Source organism: Psammomys obesus, unplaced genomic scaffold (genome assembly GCF_907164565.1).
Source record: "Psammomys obesus unplaced genomic scaffold, mPsaObe1.curated_primary_1811, whole genome shotgun sequence".
Classification (NCBI taxonomy): Eukaryota; Metazoa; Chordata; class Mammalia; order Rodentia; family Muridae; genus Psammomys; species Psammomys obesus.
Window position 1 is genome coordinate 1,792,810 of NW_026596155.1, and position 18,260 is coordinate 1,811,069.

At 41.5% G+C, this 18,260-nt stretch overlaps 1 protein-coding gene across 4 annotated transcripts in view; it reads right to left on the bottom strand.

The window, feature by feature from the left end:
* The window catches only part of Arhgap24 (Rho GTPase activating protein 24), a 636,889-nt gene that overhangs the window by 135,326 nt on the left and 483,303 nt on the right, over positions 1 to 18,260 (bottom strand). The gene's annotated exons all lie outside the window — the stretch shown is intronic.

The following is an 18,260-nucleotide window of genomic DNA, read 5'->3' on the forward strand; positions in this document are numbered from 1 at the left end:
CGTCAAGGTCCCATAAATCAGAGCCGGGACAATAGGAGGTCAGAGAAGAGTGAAGCTGAGATTCTGAAATGGCATTCAGCCAATCAGCTAACCCGGGGGCATGCTTCAAGCAATGATGTCTCCCACACCGACATCTTCACCTCCCCTTTCTCTTTCACACACACACACACACACCACTTCCAGACGTCGGTGTAGCTACACTGATTAACTATACACCCCTTTTTTTCAAGCTATAAAAGTTTTGGTGCTATTTTCCAGGTAACAAAGTTTAAGAGGGGTCCTATACAATGAAAACATTTGCCAGAATGAAATAATACTTTTAAGAGAAAAATATTTTATTTTGGTTCATACTAACTCGTCTTTTTTTGGGGGGGGCACACAATGGAATTATGCAATGATCTCCCATGCTAAAGAAAGAGAGATGGTGCAGGTTTTTATAAAGCTGACAGAACCAATTTAAAATTTCTCGTAAAAATTCCTACCATTCCACTTCAAGATCGGTCTTGACTCACACACACATTTTAATACTGCCAGGCTTCAAGAGGGCATTTCTTCTATAACAGGTACATGTAAGCTACAGATTGATACAACTATCATAGATGATTCTCAATGGATGGTTCCAAATTTTTAGTTCTTATATTTTAATGTTCTCTAATGTGAGGTAGAAACAATTTTAGGTTCTTAAATGCTTTATGAAATATTCTTTCTTCTTAGTTACATGGTTTTCCCCACAGGCAAATAATTAGTTACTGATCTGGGCAAAGATGGCATGGATGAGAGGCCAGCCCCACTCTTTCTCATCTTCCCCAGCATCCATATTCTGCTGTTCACCTGTTGTGGATTTATCCTCCTAGGCATCAGTCTCTTGAATTAAACTGGGGTTTGTGGCCAGCATCTGCCTTGACTACGTCCTGGGCTGGTGGGGGTGAAATGGAACAAAGTGTGGGTCAAAATGCTTTATCTATTTTGGAATCCTGGGGAAGGGACCCTTTACAGCCCCTTTCTTCCTTCCAATCGCCCCGCTGAGTGTGGTGGCCTGGGAATTGATGTCGTTTTCGAGGACTCTTTCGGCTCGGTGGAGAGTGATTGCTTCAAGAGGGCTATAAATAGAGGTAAGGATTTTATTGAACGGCTGTCCTCTTTGTGTCAGGACCTGATGGCACTCACTGTATGGCCAGAGTGAGTTAATTGTGAGGGAGAGTGAACCAGCTGGAGCTCCACTTGAGTGCCCACGTGCAGAGCAGGCGTCCCAGTTAACCTGGTGTCCTGGTGGACTCTGTTGGCAGGGGCTGCGGAAGACGATTAATGAAGGGGAAAGGTTGGCGATGGAATGCCAAGTTCGCCAGTTCACCACTGGGTTAATCCAAGATCACACGCCTGTGGGCATCAATGCTAATATTCCTACAATTACTTATGCATTATTTACAAGTCAGGATGTGGGAGACACAGAGGGGGAAGCAGATGAAGAGCAAGGAATGGGCTAACGATGAGGCCCACCTGTGTCCTGTGAAGTACACAAGACTGGGAGGTCTAAAGGAAGGAACGTCACTTCTGTTAATTCTCATAATAACCCTATGTGGTAGCTGCTGTTATCCCTTTCAGCCATGAGAATAACTGACGTGAACACTGATAACTAGTGGTTAATGGTGTTGAAATTACAGCCAAGTCCTTCAGGACCCAGAGTTCCCACAGCCTGAGCAAATCATTTAACTTATACCTTTCTCAGACAAAGAATGAAGTTTGTTTTTTACACAGTGGGAAGGCAGAAATGTGACTTAGCAAGAAATTTCCTTCACTGTATTCACAAGGCAAATCAACATAAAGAATGCAAAGATTTTTAAGGAAAATACACTTCAATATTTTTTTAAATTGCCTACTGAGTGCTGGAAAACAAACTCAGGCTCTCTGCCAGAACCTTCTCTTACCCCACGAGCCATGTCTTTACCCCTCACCCCATGAATAAGTATAGATATTACATATCAATATTGTTTTTGTTGTTTTAGTGGGATCCATTGTCTTCAATTAAAAAAACAAGTTTGGGCATTTTCTTTATAATACATTGCTACTCTCCCTTCAAAATACAAGAAATATACTTTTATTTATTTTTTTGCTTGAGTGTCTTTAAATCATAAGATCTTGAAGAATATCCTAAAATATAACAAGGCAATCTTTTCTTGACATACATGAAAAATGACTATTTATTTATTTATTTTTGCCAACTGTAGTATTGAGTTGAAATAAATTTTCACTGATCTTGGGTCTGAAGATGCTGACGTGACGCCAGGTTTGCTGTGTGGGGTCCATTGAGAGGCTGCAGTCTCGTCTGAAGTGCAACCCTCTGTGGGATGTCCATGCCCCTGGCTCAGTGCCAGCCTCAAGGTACACCACGCCTGTGTCCTAGCTCCCACCAAGCAGAGCCAATCCTACCTGCTTCCCAGGCTGTTGTTTCTACCTTTCATCCTGTTCCACACCTGCGCCAATCTTGTCTGAGTGTGCCTGGTGATACAATGTCTCTGATTTTGAAAACCTATTTGTAAATTCTGTAGCCGAACAGCTTTCATGAATCCAGGCTTCTTAGTCTCCCCGACGGAGTAACCTAGAAGGCTGTGCTTCCAAATATCTTGCAAATGCGGTCATTATCCTGTTTCAGGTACTGTAACTACAGACAGGAGCCATTCTTATTCCCCTTGGCCACTGGCTAGGGCAGAAATAATCCAACAGTGCAAATAAATGGCAAAGAAGTCAGTTGGAGAGGAAATGAAGAATTTCATTTAAAAGTTTCTTTTCATGTTAAGTTCTGAGTTCTGGAAGAACACAAGGCCTGGTGCCAGGTGCATGTCTGCAATGCTAGCCTTGGATGGCAGAGGGAGGCAAGAAGATCAGGCATGTAAGGGCTTTCATGGCTACATTCTGAGCCTAACGACAGCCTGCCTGTAGAAGAACCCAGCTCAAAAAAACCAACCAAACATCTAAGCAAATAACACAGCAAAACTACCAGTGGCATCTGAAATATCCAGTTAGTAACAGCAGTGAAGACTTCTCTTCTCTTGGGCTTTCTGGCATTGCTACTGAACTTAAAATGTTTGCTTCAACCCTTACTCTGGAGGTAGTATATTTCACTGGAGAGCTGAATTCTTATAAGTTAGTATGCTGTGAAGCCTATCTTGACCTATACACAAAACATCAAAAGGGGAAAAAACCCTATTTTCTCATCTCTAAAAATATTTTCTTCCAAATAAAGGAGGAGATGATTACAGACTGAATTATTTTTTAAAAATAAAAACAATGATAATCCAAATAAGATCCACTCACAAGAATTTTAATTGCTTCTTAATTCAGAAAGTCAAAGATGAACACAGTGTAGGACACTTTGTTTAAACAATTATACTGACCCATTTGATACTTTGTTTCATAGACTAGTAACAGCCTAGGTGAATTATCATAGCAAACAAACAAACAAACAAAAAAAAAAACCCAAAACTAGCAATGACAATAAAATACTGTCCCAAACCACAACCACATTCTCACCGCCTTTGTCTTAGAACGTTTATGTCTCGGATCAGAGATGTTGATTGTAGAATCACAGTTTGAAATGAAACTTAAATGAAAATTTGAACCATGAAGAAGAAAACCAGGAGAAGACACCAGTGGAAAGCCAGGAAGAGCGAGAAGTGTAGAGTTCTTGTTACTCTGCTCAGTTGTGACCCCTGCCTCAGTTTCTCAGTGTGGTAATGTTTTAACTTACATGGGCCTTCCTGTGGGTCCAGCCTGAAGTCCTTCAGGGCTTCCCACTGGGATAAACCTGGATCGTGGCTCAGTAAACACTGCAATTTGAGAGCCTCATAAACTGAAAGTCACCTGATACATTCAGCCTACTGAGCACCACAGCTCAGCGTATTGTAGGATGTGTGCTCTTCATCCTCGTGGTCATGTGACTGACAGTGAGGTGGGACACTATGGCGGCCCAGAATTGGGAGAGAGGACCGTACTGTAGCACTGGTCTGGGAAGAAGGCACAACCCATACTTAAATCATGGCTTCTGGGGAATACATAGCACCTACGGACCACGAAATAGTTAAAAAAAAAATCACACAAGTCAAAACATCATCAGGCAGGGACTGCCCATCATTTCCTGTTTTTCCTTAATGGTAACTTTTTTTCTAGGTGCATAACATGTATGATATCTCTATATCTGTTTCTGTCTGCCTGGGAAGTAAAGAATCAATGTCACTATGTAGCTTTCCTAGATGCTATTTTCCCCTTATTTGTACTTTTGTTTGTGCTTTACAGATCTTCTTGTTGTAACTAGGAACCAACTGAAAGGGGATTTAGGATTACATATCATAAATTCTAGGAAAAGAAACGTTTAAGGATATGAAAAAAGGTGGAAAAAAATCATGAGGATTGTCAAAGGAAGAAACTAACTCGTAGGCGCTCACAGTCATTTTCTTGCACAGTCATGACCAGAGAACACATTTGAAATCCTTATGAAAACAGAGCTTTCTAGCCTAGTCCTCCCCATTACTTCCATCACACACACACATAGAATGTGCCATGGAGAGTTTCACTCTCCCAGGAACCAGGAGGCCAGCTGCTTTCCCAACTGTGTGCTGAACTCAGGGCTCTGTGAGGATGCTGGCGTGTGTGGGGACATGAACTCCTACTCTTCAGCAAGTGGAACTTGAGGGTAAATCTTCTAAAATATAGGGCTCAAAATGCATCCAGACACCAGGATGTAATCAAGACCAAAGTTACAAGACTATGTTAGTTTTCAAAGATACTATTGTTTTAACACTGTAAATTGTAAAGTAGGTATGGTATGTGTATATTGAGTGTATTATACATTACATGAGGTAATAATGCATCACTAAAAAGCATATTAAAATGATGAGTACATTGTGTCTGGAATTTTGTAATCAATATTTAACAGTATAGAAAGAAATCTGAAATGTTTTACAATGTTAATAGCATTTATCTCTAAGAAACGAGATTATAGAAATTTTATTTTTCATTTGCTTTTGTGAATGTTCTGAAATGACTTCAACATATTAACACACACTACACACACACACACATACACAAAGAGTACAAAGAGAACAGCCACCGTAGGTGACAATGCAGGAATCAGGTTTTTTGTTTGTTTGTTTGTTTGTTTGTTTGTTTAAATGTATCTTTTGACAAAGCACCTCCATCAAGTGTATACCCTTTGCAAGTGGAAAGCTCAGTCTTGAGACACGAAAGTACCATGAATTGAAATACTTGAGTCGAGTTACTCAATTCTGAACACTGCAAAATTATGACAAAATACAGAGCGTCTTGCGGTTCAGTAATGTTTTAACATATACAAATTAATACAGGCAAATGAGAGAGCATCTGTATACGTATGCCTGCAAACCCCAATATGGAGAGAACGGATACAGCGCAACATAGTCTCAGCCTGGCAGGAACAGCCCATCAGTAGAATGGGAATAATAACAAGTTGCCAGTGTAAACATCACCCCAAAGAAATCTACCACTATCTAAGAGGCACTGCTGTTCAGAACATTCCAGAGTGGCTTCCACAATGGCAGCGTGAATTTGCTTGTGGTGGGCAGGCCTGGGGGAGAGATGGCATGGCCCATGCTACTCTTGACCTATTTGTTCTTTTGTTTGTGCTTTGCGGGCCTTTTTGATGTAAGCAGGAAGCAGCTGGCATAGGGCTTAGGATTACATATCATAAAGAAACAACAGCTTGTCCAATGAAGCGGCATGTGTGGATGTGCCGCATGTGTTTCTGGGGCGGCGGGGAAAGGCTTAAAATTAAAAAGCTTGATACTGCTCAGAATATTCAGTCTAAACCTAAAGGTAGTCCACCTGCTACTGAGTCATTACTCTGCTGAAACAATGTTTGAAAATTGGACAAATACAAGACCAGACCCACACAAATTGAGTGTTTTTACTTTTTAATACACAGCAATGGGTTTTTCTTTTTAAGTTCAAAACCATTTTTCTAATATGCTTACGTGGGGGAAAAAAAAAAGCTTTATTAGTGCCAAACACGCTATTTCAAAGCAAAGGGATTTGCCCTGTGAACAGAGTGGAAGCAGATGTAACTGGGTTGACCATACCCTACAAGCACAGAGCCTGAAGCTCAAAGATAGAACACTCCATACTTTTAATACAACAAACCCAATAAATGCTATTAATAAAAGGCAGAAAATACTGGTGCTCATGTTATCCCTTGCCTACGGCATGGAATTAAGCCAAGGTATGCGCTGACATCATTACCATTCTATAATTGAGACACTACAGTTTAGTTATTAAAGACAAAGAGTAGCAACTGAGCAGAGTTAGGTCACATTTATTTGGAAGAAGGTGATGTTCTGCTAAGTTACATCATCATAAGAAAATGCATTTTTTTTTATAAAAATAATACTCAAAATTTAGTTTTAGTCTGATATTCTATTGACTAAAACATAGCACTATGGTTACCTTTAATATATTCAGGGGTATAATCACACTGTGCCTCTTGTTTGAAAGTGAATAGCTTACTCTTAAATATATATTTAAATATATTTCTATTTAAATATAGGACTCTTGACATTGAAGAAAACTGTCTCCATTTCTGGACCTCCTAAATATTATGTATATTTTTTATCTCCCTATCTATAAACACGCATACACATATTAATGCATTTGTGAATTCTAAACCTTTTGTATGCATTCATGGGTAACATTTTCACATACAGAATTTTAATCACATAGTCATAGTTTGAATACACATTTTTTACTATTTCCTTTAAAATATTTTATAAGCATTTTTCTTTTAACCACAATTTTCAAATGAGACATTGTAAAATATGCTTAGAGTTTATTTTTCAAAGCCTTTGCAGCATTTTGGGCATGAATATAATTTCTACATTTCACTACTGGGGATGTGACTCAGTTCCTTCCAGGTTTCTGATCAAACTTAATTTTCGGTTACACAGCTCTGAGAGTATTTCAATTTTTCTGTTAGATTTTATTTTCAAAGTTTTCTTTTAGAACAAATTTCAAAAAAGGAAAATGAGCATGGAACGAAAAGCTCATTCTTGAGAATGTTGTCTTTGGGGCAAAGCAGCCTACATCGATGCTAAAGCATGTGTTTGTGCGGTACCAGCCGAACGTAGATGACAGCAATTTATCACTAATTGTTATAAATTTTGTGTATGCCTTAATCCATCTGCCGGTTTTCTGCGACAAATTGTTCTGTGTTATGAAGTTTGCGCACCTTTTGTTGCTGCATTTATCTTCAGTTCTCGAACAAGCACAGGTGTATGTCCAAATAAAACATAGCGATAGAATTTGGTGCTAATGTTCCCCTAAATGGCGGCTTCACTTGCACCACTGCTAAGGTCTAACTTGGGTCCTCTACACAAATCCTAATTACCGCCTTCAGAGAGGCCATGGCCATTAATTTGGTTAGGTTTCGAAGCACATGATCAATAAAACACGTGTATCAATAGCTCATAACAGGATGGTTTCCACGCAGTAACCGCAAATCATTCACCTACGGTAAAGGCGTGCTTAAGCTTCTTCGTAGTCTACTTTCAGAGTTTTAACAGGCTCCTAGTTTTGGTGTTTGCACAGGCCTGCCTGGGCCATGTGCATGGGAGGCCTGTGCTCTCCTCCTGGGTTACATTCCCACTGTTTAACAGGCATTAAGAATTGTTATTCCAGTGCTTGTGCAATATGCTCACATTACTTTCACATTTGTTAAACTAGAAAGCATGAGGCAACAACGAAAACATATTTGAGTCATACGTAAGTTGAATTCTTAAATTGAACTTCAACTATGTCAGGGAATATTATTCAACAAGGCCACATTTTAGCTCTGCGAGTCCACAGTAAAATACAGAGTGAGAAAAAGGATAAATATTAGTCTGTTTTAAGGACATAAAATCTACATATGCAGAAGAATGTTATTATATTAATACAGTAAAAATTTACACCAATGTAAGTGTTCTTATCCACTGCTTTTTCTCTACCAGTTCAAATCATGGTATGGGTAATAGGGAAACTAAGGACAATCACCCACTAAAAACCAGCAGCCACAGCTGAAAAGGTGTAGGAATGACAATGAGTAGGACTCCCCCATTGCCCAGCTGAGGAACGAGGGCCTGTCACTTCTGTCTTGTCACCTGTCAGACAAGCACTTAGCAGATGTGGAAATGACACGTACTCTGAGAACCTATGAAGTTGGCATCACATGAGAGTCTGCACCACAGTTCATAAGTTGTGCCTTGCGTTGGCTGTACAAAACCTGACATTACTGCCAGGCTACTCTAGGCATAGGCTATGAAATGTGACCATTGGCTTATGGCTATATTCATGTGTAAAGTCAAGAATAGAAACATGCAGAAGTGCTAAGTTTATAAGCACATCTAATAGAGCCCTCACAGCTTCGCTTTCCACACTGACAAAACAGCCACTCTCAAAACCACATCTGACAACCACCTCTTTCCCCATGATATCTCCCATCAGGAAAGGGCTTTTGACTAGCATTTGACTAGCCTATAGGAAGCCTTGGGTTTAGTGCCCAGCACTGGCAAGAAGAAAACAATGAAAGGAAAGAGAGATAATTCTACCAGCTGTAGAAGGGATAGAGTACAGGGGAGACCTGTGTAAGAGAAAATTAGAAACGGGGAAGATACAGTCAAAGGTAATGAAACCAACAGCCCTGACCTCAACAAGGAGCCATTTCTTTTTTTTTGAGACAAGTCTTAGGGGAAATCAGCACTATTATTCTATTACAACATCAGTAAAATTTTATGAAATCAAAGTAGAGATTGATAAGAGATTAGGACTCCAGAAGCTGGGAGGATGAAATGCCAGATGCCACTAAATGCCACCAAACAACTCAAAAGCCAATCCAGACATATCCTAAGCTGACCCCAGGACCCTGGATAAAAGGGAAAAATTATAACAAATGATTTACAGAAGTCTTTACGTTAGCAGGATCATCTTCGCGGCACTGCTAATACTTGCTTCAGAAAATTTATCATGTATACAGATACTAATCATGAAAAATGAAGTATGTTGGAAAACTGCCACTTTATCTGGTATTTTTCAAATTGATAATTCAGTAAATGTCTATATGCTTTACTATGCCCTTTCCTAATTGTAATCTAGTGTTATTTCCTGTTTGATGACACTTCTGGACACAGAATACCGGAGACACGTGCGGAAAGGTTCCATTATACCACCCCCAGCTCATATACATGAAAGTAGGTGCCACCAAAAGAAAGGTCAGAAATTGAGAAAGGAGTACAGTCGATCACACGGAAGCCAACTTGATCTTGACCTGGAAAATGATCCCCAAAGTATAGACAGTAAAATAAAAACAGAAAACTGGGAGTGAAACAAAGCCAACACTCAACAGGCGAAGAGACAACCAAATCATGGGAGAAAATACGTGTATCTGTAATACACAGATAGTTATGGATTAATATGCACATACATAAAAGAGTTCAATGAACAGTAGCAAAAGTTGACCAGGGATGGGGAGACATTTTTCAGAAGGAACACAATGGCCAATAGCTATATGGGGCAGCACTCAACATTACTAATTATCAGCAAAACACCAGATCAAAATGACAAGTGAGTCTTCACCGCAAGCTTCCTGGTAACGCTTCGGCCGGGAAGACAAATCATGACAAGTTTTGGCAAAGGTATGGAGAAAGGATACCCTTGGAAACTGCCGATTAGAGTGTGAGTTAGTACAGCCATGTCAGGAAACAGCGTGGTGGTTCCTGAGAGCTAAAATTAGAACTGTGATCTGACCTAGCAGTCCTACTTCCGGGAATATGTCCAGTGGGAGTCAAATTAGTATCTCAAAGAGATGCACACTCTGATATGGTTCACAATAGCTAATACATAGAATCACTCTGAGAGTACCCTGACAGATGAGTGAAGGAAACACTACACACACACACACACACGCACACACGCACACACGCATGCACTCACACACACTGTGGATTAGTATATCTGTAAAATACAATATTATTCTTTTTTAATTAATTTATTTTTTTATTAATTACAGTTTATTCACTTTGTATCCCAATTGTAGCCCCCTCCCTTGTTGCCTCCCAAACACACCCTCCTTCCCTCCCTCTTCTCCTTCCATGCCCTTCTCCAAGTCCACTAATAGGGGAGGACCTCCTCCCCTTCCCTCTGACCCTAGCCTATCAAGTCTCATCAGGACTGGCTGCATTGTCTTCCTCTGTGGCTTGGTAAGGCTGCTCCCCACTCAGGAGGAGGTGATCAAAGAGCCAGCCACTGAGTTCATGTCAGAGACAGTCCCTGTTCCCATTACTAGGGAAGCTACTTGGGCACTGAGCTGCCATGGGTTACATGTGCAGGGGTTCTAGGTTATCTCCATGCATGCTCCTTGGTAGGAGTACCAGTCTCAGAAAAGACCCCTGTGTCCAGATTTGCCACCTGTTGCTGTATGGGTGAATTTGAAAGATGTTTTGCTGGGTTTAGTGGGACAGGCAAAGGAAGAACACATATTGTGCGCTGTCACTAATACTGGCATCTCAAAATGTCACAGTGGTCAAAGTAGAGAACAGAATTGGCTGTCAGCACTTGAGGAAGGGAGAATGGATGATGTGGCTGAAAGGGTAGAGCTCTGTTTGGCGTAAGGAGAGGCTCTGTGTAACCAGGCACAGAGACCACAAAGGACCTTATGTTCAAGTCAATACATGTGTTAATTAGCTTGACAGTGGCCATCGCTTTAGAATTTTTCCACATTCTCAAACATCAGGCCATATGCTCTCAGTACAGATAAGTCTTATTCCCCCCTTTTTTCCTGAGATACCGGGAGGGAGAGAGAAACGAGGCAGTAGCTTGCCCCTCGACTTAGCCATCACAACAGAGGCTTCACAGGCACAAGTGGCACAGCTCAGCAGTGATTTAGTCTTACCTTGAACGATTTACCATAATTCAAAACTCTGGAAAAGCCCGTGCAGCTTTTGTAACGGAAACAAAAGCTGTTTCCGTTGGCATCTCAGGTGAAAACGTTTTGTGCTAACAGCCACAGAGAGGGAACATCTGAGTCAGGCCCAAGAAGCATGAAGTTTTTCTGTTTGGTTTGTATTACGCTGGATAAGATGTCTTTTTCCAAAGGTATCCTACTCAGGCACACGGGCCTTTCTCTCATTGTTACTGCTCCAATCGGTCACAGCAAGGCAGAGGATGAGCATTCTAACGTAGCCCTCCTCTGAGGAACCACAGCACACCTCCCCAGTGGGCTCAGGTACCTGAGGTGTGTCTTGCTGTTCTGCCAAGGTTTCCAGGCACCTGTCTCCTACAGCTGTGCTCTTCATTTGGCCTAGAAGGGGGAGTCCCTCCACCACGGAATGAGGCAAGTCCTTCCTAGAGAGCTAAGGAGGGACGCTCTCAGATGGGTGTAAGCACCTCTGGGACACTTGGCAGCTGCAGAGGAGCTCTCTGGAACATCAGCCACACTATCCCAGAAGAGCCTGGAGTGTGAATGAGGCAGGGCCCCGGTGCAGTGCTGGTGTCCATCTGTGGGAGATTACTTAGTGCCCACTGCTCTGCTCAACTTAGTTTCCATCGGCAATTATTTTCAGAATCCGTCCTTGGATAGGGTGTGCCATTGTCTGTGCCTGGGAGACATGTGGACTCATGAAAACGAGAGACCACGTGAGGCCAATGCAGGCCCAGAAGAAAGCTCCCATCCTGTGTCTGTCTGCTGAAGGCAAGACGCTCCAAAGGCCTAAGGGGAAAAGCCAGGCTAGTCTCCAAGACTGTGAAAAGCACTGGGCTCAAGACAGACAAGATGGTATGGAGGGAAAAAAATACCAGTTCAGGGTTTCAAATGCAATATTAAATTACTTAGATTCTTAAGAGAGTATGCATTAGCTATTTCTCTGAAACTTAGTTGATGGCACTTAAAAACAATCCTAAATTTAATCCTAAACATCTCGAAGGTATGAAAACCTCTATGGACCTATATTTGAAATATACCTTAGAAATCATAAGATGTATTAATTAGCATTATTATCTAAATATCATATGATGAAAAAATAAGCAAATTATTTTTGAAATGGTAACTAATTTTTACTTTCTTGAAGGTCTTATCAAATTTAATGAGGAGACAGATTTACTATAAAGGTAGAAAGCGGCCTTGAGATCATCAGTTTTTACATACATGCAGACACGTACACACACGCACACACACGCACACACACAGAGTCAGGAAGAGCAGAGGACACTTATTAAGCACAGGGGTGCTAGCAGATCTCCACAATGTCAAATTTAACATTAAAGTATTTACAGCATTTATAATTTAATATCTCTAGATCAAACTTTTTTGAATAGTCAAATCTCTAGTGTACATTTCAGAGGCTTTTATTTTTGTAATAAATAAACTTCTCAAGCAACACATAAAAATCATAAAGTATCCACATATGCATATATGTGTGTGTATATATATGTACACACATATATATGTATATCTACATATATATACATATATACACACACACCTGTGTGTGTGTGTATACATATATATACAGAGAGAGAGACACACAAGATACCAGTAGCCTTTTAGTTCAAATTTCTGATTATTCATGGGACAATTTTTCCTATTCACTATAGTCCTCAGAATTAGAGAGGAAATATTCCACATTGGGTGTGTGCAGATTCAATGTCACCAACCTTTGGGTTTAGTCATGTGGAGCAAAATTACCCAGCCAATGCTGGGGGTGCTTTGGGTACGTGGTTTTCACCCCACCTTCTCTGTTTTAACATTTTAATATCTTGTAACTTATTTATGAAAATAACTCAAATTTCTAGAATTTTCTGGGTCCATGTTTATCTTCCCTACTTTTATTTTATGGTTTTATGGTACAGTGTTACTGAGGAGGAAAATGATTGTTAAATTTTGGAATGCTCTCTTTAGATTACATGCAAGACAGACGATGGCTGAGGGTTTGGCTCTGAAGACTGTATTTTCAAGCATACCTCAGAGGGTATCTGGTTACAGCCTCATGCTAGGATTAGTATATGGAAGTGACGAAGGAGAAATCTCTTCATTAGGCCCACACTTTCCCTGCTCCTTGCAGTCTCTCTTTGACACGCCTGTCAAGAATCTCATGACGGCTAATGCCCTCTTGAACTCAGCTCTCCTCTGACTTGAAAGGTCTCATTCTGGTTACTCTGACCAGAAGTCCTCATTCTGTTCATTCACATATCCTCCAGAATGTTGACAAAAAGGTTGGAAAATAGTGAAGGTCCCAGAGAAACTTAGAAAAAAAAAAATCAGGTGAATGGGTGCTAATGAGTGTTAAATGTCTTTAAGATGTGACTATGCCTTAAATAACGAAGTAAAATAATTCCCTATCTTAATTTTTTTTTTTGAGACAGGATCTCACTATGTAGCCCAGGATAGCCTTAAGCCTCTCAAGTTCTTGGTCTGCTGGACTGTGCCACAATTTCCAGCTTGCTTTGAACTGTTATCTGATTTATTGCACGACTATCCGCCATTCACACCTTGATCTATGGGTGTCTCTATCTCCTGATGGATACGTTTCTTTCTTAACTCCATGCAGCTTCTTTGTTACGGATAACTTTATTTTTACCTTTAACTCTGCGTATATCTGACATAGACTCCTTTACATGCAAGCACTGTTGGCCAATGGCGGTGATGCTTATGTCCATCACCCAGTGATGGAGAACAAACTCACAGTGATGACTAGAGAAACTGTCTCTGATGCTATTTCTTTTGTATCCACCTTCTCTCCTGGGCCTAGGGACCTTGAGGCTGATATCACCCTTTCTTAACGCAAATCTTAAGCAGAGTTTGGATGACACATTTTTACCATGGTTATGTGTCACCTAACCCGGAGAAAGGTGGGCGGAGCTGTGTAACTGATCCGCGCTGCCTTCTCAGCGGGACTTCCGGAAGGCAGTCTCTAGTTCCCATAGAACAAAGCCTGTTTTCTGCTCCCAGTTATCCCATCTACCTTCTTCTTTTAACAGAAGACTTTGCTTTGCTGTTTTTCTTGGTGGCTCTTCTTTTGAGCTTTTCTTGTCTTTCTTTATTAAAACACATAATTACTGCCATCTGGGTATTTAGATTGCAGAACAGGAATGAGAGCTATCTCTCAAAAATCTCAGAACAGGACAGATTAGAACCCGTAAGTCAGGACAGCATTACTTAGTTCTAACCTCGGAGTTCGCACGCTCTCGATGACTTCCGTTCTCCCTGCTGGCTTTTAGGAATGTGATGCTACCGACAGAGACAGAAGCCAGATGTAGTGGCAGTTCTTTTTTTTACAATGTTTGGAGATCTGGTGCTCAGTCGCACTAGCCTGGAAGACAACTAAACAGTAGATGCTATCTTGCCTTCTAACCTGCAGAAATTCCAGCAAAATGTTTCTGCCCACGCAACCCTGAAAAAGCACTGGAGAGAATCAGATGCGATCAGCGGGAGGACTCAAGCTGAAGCAAAGGCCGAAGTGGTCAGCATAGAGCCCCTGAGAGGAGGATAGTGGACAAGGCAATGTTGCTTTGGGATGAGAAGCCGGCACCCGTAAGGCCCGAAAATGCTCCTTTAAAATTCCAGGACTTAACCTTACTCATCTTGTTTGCTTTATCCTGATGCATGAGGCACATTTTCTTTCAAAAGGGTAACAAAGAAATATAAAGTCTATTTTTGGAAGTGGGAGAAAAATAGAAAAGGAAGGCTGGAACATCTGGTCTCGTTCATTACAAGAAGCAATAAAGAATGATGTAAAACTGTCAGAACAAGTAAATAAAACACTAATTAGGGTCCTCAGTGAGGAAAAACTCTCCCACCCCCCAAGAGAGACAGGTCAAAACACTGTGTTTACAAAGGCTCATGGGAGGGGGAGTTTGAGAAGAGCACAGAGATAAGAGAGATGCTGTGGGGACAGAGGAATGTGTTGAACTCTGGGAGAGAAAACACATTCCCATGACTGGGAGTCACAGAAACTCAGGCAGGTGCTTGGAACAGTGACACTTGTGCCCCAAGAAGACTGCATAACCAGGGAGAGCATGGCTGTACAGTTCACCTCCAGGGCAGCCCTGAGCCCGGAGCCTATAAAGGAAGTAAATGGTGGAAAGAACCACACAGACCTGAAAGCCTGAGGTAGCCTGGTGGTGCGCGGTCAAAGCAGCTGTGTTCCTGGGGCAGAATGACAACGTTTGAAATGACTTTATACTTTCAGGGCTCCATGACTGGACCCAAAGCTTCTAGCCACCATGGCGTAGAGGCAGCAGAGTTGCTTTCATTAGGATGCTATGCAGGGTTGGCATGGGGCATTTCAGCAGGAGACATGAGAATTCACTTAAATTTAACACAATCCCAGTTCTAATGGTAGAAAATGAAGCTCGGCTATGATTAAATAACAATGGCAGGACTACAGTTTTGTTTATTCAGCATCCCAGTGACTTGAATTTCAGGATTTGACTTAAAAGAATTAGAAAAGCAATAGAACTGTTCATCAGTGGGTCAGGCTCTGGCTTGAAAAAAACTCCCCAGTACTCACTGAATGCATCTTTGACCCTGGGTTCTTCTGATTGGGTTGAAAAACTCATATAATTCTCTCAGAATGTCTTGTATTAAGTTTAAAAAAATGCATTCTATGTGTTTTATATCACCTGAGAGGTGTCAAGCTTTATGAAGATTGATGAGGACTTGGGAAAACCACATTACCCCAAACTGCATATTTTGAAAAAGTCATGAACTTCCTCTTAATTAATTCCTGAATTATGTTAGCATTCTCATTTTGCGAATGGAAATTTAAAACTATAGACTATTCAAGTGAATTAACAAAAATAACAATAGTTCAATAAGAAATCTGAATAAAAGGTTTACTTTTTAAGTTCTATTTTGTTTTTTTTTTTTTTTTTTTTTTTTGCTTGTTTTATCAGATCACAGAGAGTTTTATAGCAACGTTAAATTTTCAGTGGAGCCTCTGATTTTAAAAAGAAATCTGTTTGAGGGAACAATTGGTATACCTTCGAAAATGCTGTATACCTCAAATATTAGACTTGCTCCCAAAATCCTTCCCTCAGGGGTACTTACAATTAAAGTGTAATCTTAGCCCATATGACTCATGATGCTTAAACACTGTTGCTGAGAAACATATTTTTAACGAAGACTGTGCTATGCAGACTGAGTTGCAGTGAACTCTAGCTTCCCCGATGGACAGCATTTTCTCGTTCCTAAGAAGAATGTGACAGACCTCTGCAGGTAGAGCTTCTCTCGGGATCCAGCTCAGGGCTTCCACATTTTTGCCCTGAGTGGATGAGCAGCAGACAGCGGCCAGCACCTGAATTAACTTACTGTTCCTTCAGGTCCAGCGTGAAAATACCCAACTGGGAGGAGACCCTTAGACTGAATCAGTGTAAAACAAGTGCAGCTTCTAAATAAGGTACTAAGGAACTCAGAACACTCTGGGCAGGGAGCATTCCAACGGGACAGGCCAGTGGAAGAAAGAGAATGCGGTGCTGCGTGTACAAGAGTCAAGTGGTGCCCGAAGAAAAGGTCCTCGAGGACTGACAGATGGCTCAGAGGGTCAAAGTCCTGGTGGTGGAAGCCTGCCAGCCTGAGCTCAGTTGCCCCAACCCAGTGGGGTGGGGGGAATGGTTGTGGTGATGCGGACATACAATCCCAACACTCTTACAGAGAGACAGAGGGCAGAGCTAAGAGACCTGCTGGCAAGCTCCTGGGCCAGCTGACTTGGGGTAATTAGGGCAGCAGAGACAAGACATTGCCTCAAACGAGGTGGACGGAGAAATGACTTCCCACGAATTGCCTTTGCACCCTAACCTGCTCACTCTGCTATATGAGTATGAACATGCACTCACATATACAACCCTCCTGCAACATTTTAATATTTTCATAAAGATTTCCTCTACCAAAGAGAAGAGGAGGAGGAGGGAGAGGAGGAGGAGAAGGAGGGGGTAGGAAGAGGAGGAGGCTGTCAATATAGGGACCACAGTCTTTATATCAACAGCCTTCCCAGAGTACGGGTTTCATCTTATCTGGGATTCTGAAATTGTGTGCAGAGGTGCACTTCTTTTTTCTAGAGAGTCTTAAGTTTCTAAATCGTACTAGTAATTGAGGAGAGTTTGAAAGCCCTTTGGTTATGGCAGCCGCTTTTTGAAACTCAAAGTAAGTCTGTGCTGAGTATGAAAGTGTAATGAGTGATAATGGGGCATTAATGAAAGGCCAAGTGGAGTAGTCTGAAGTTCAAGAAATTTCCATGTTAATGCTGAGACACACCTGAGCAAAGCATTTTAAGCCGTAAAGCATTCGCTCTCATAAAGCCATCACAGCCACGGGGGAATCACTCCTGATCAAGACAAGTCCTAATATAATCCCCACTCATCACAGCTGAGGGGAAACTTTACATCTTCCTATTCCAGATGGCACCATCTCATCAGAGTTCTGCGCCTCCGTGGGCCCAGTTAATTAAGGTCCTGACTGACTGTTAATGGCAGCCTTACGTAGCAAACATGACTCTAGAACAGATGTCGGTAAATGCAGCAAAGCAGCGGGAAAACCATTCCGACAATGCTCTGAAGAGCAATTCCGTCCCTAGCACACGGACCCTTGCAGCACCTGAATATCGCTTTTGTCTTTTTGGTTCTCAAAGAGGAGGCAAGGAGAAAGGGTCACAGTGGGGCTGGGGGAAGAGGACTCTTGGTCCAAGTCTTCTTGGAAGCACTCTGCTCTTCAGGGGCCTAAGAACTGGGAGCATGACAGCCTTTCCAAAGGCAGAAGAATTAAGATGATGTATGATTATGAGACTCCACAGACCGCTCGCCACACGCTCCGCTCCTTAATCAACTACGTGCTGGCTGTAAACTCGCAGCTCAAATAAACTTCCACCTCACACCTTTGTTCTCGTCGGGTCAGCACATATCTGCAACCTCGCTAGCAGCCTATTTTGAGCAGAGCTGAGAGAGTGAGTTGAGAGAATCCATTGATTAACCAATGGCAAAGGTGGCACAAGCACCGCCTTCGCGGTGCTCCTCGGGCTGTGAACTAAAACCTGCAGAGGAGGAGTTTTGTGGGATTTTGTGATTGCGTCTGTTTTCTGGAAATTTCACTTTTTTTTGTTGTTGTTGTTCTTAATGTATACAAGAAAACATCCCCAAGGATTAAAGTAGAAGGCTTACACTAGAATAAAATAATATGTAGTAATGTTTTGAAAAATATATAAAGCTATATAAGGACG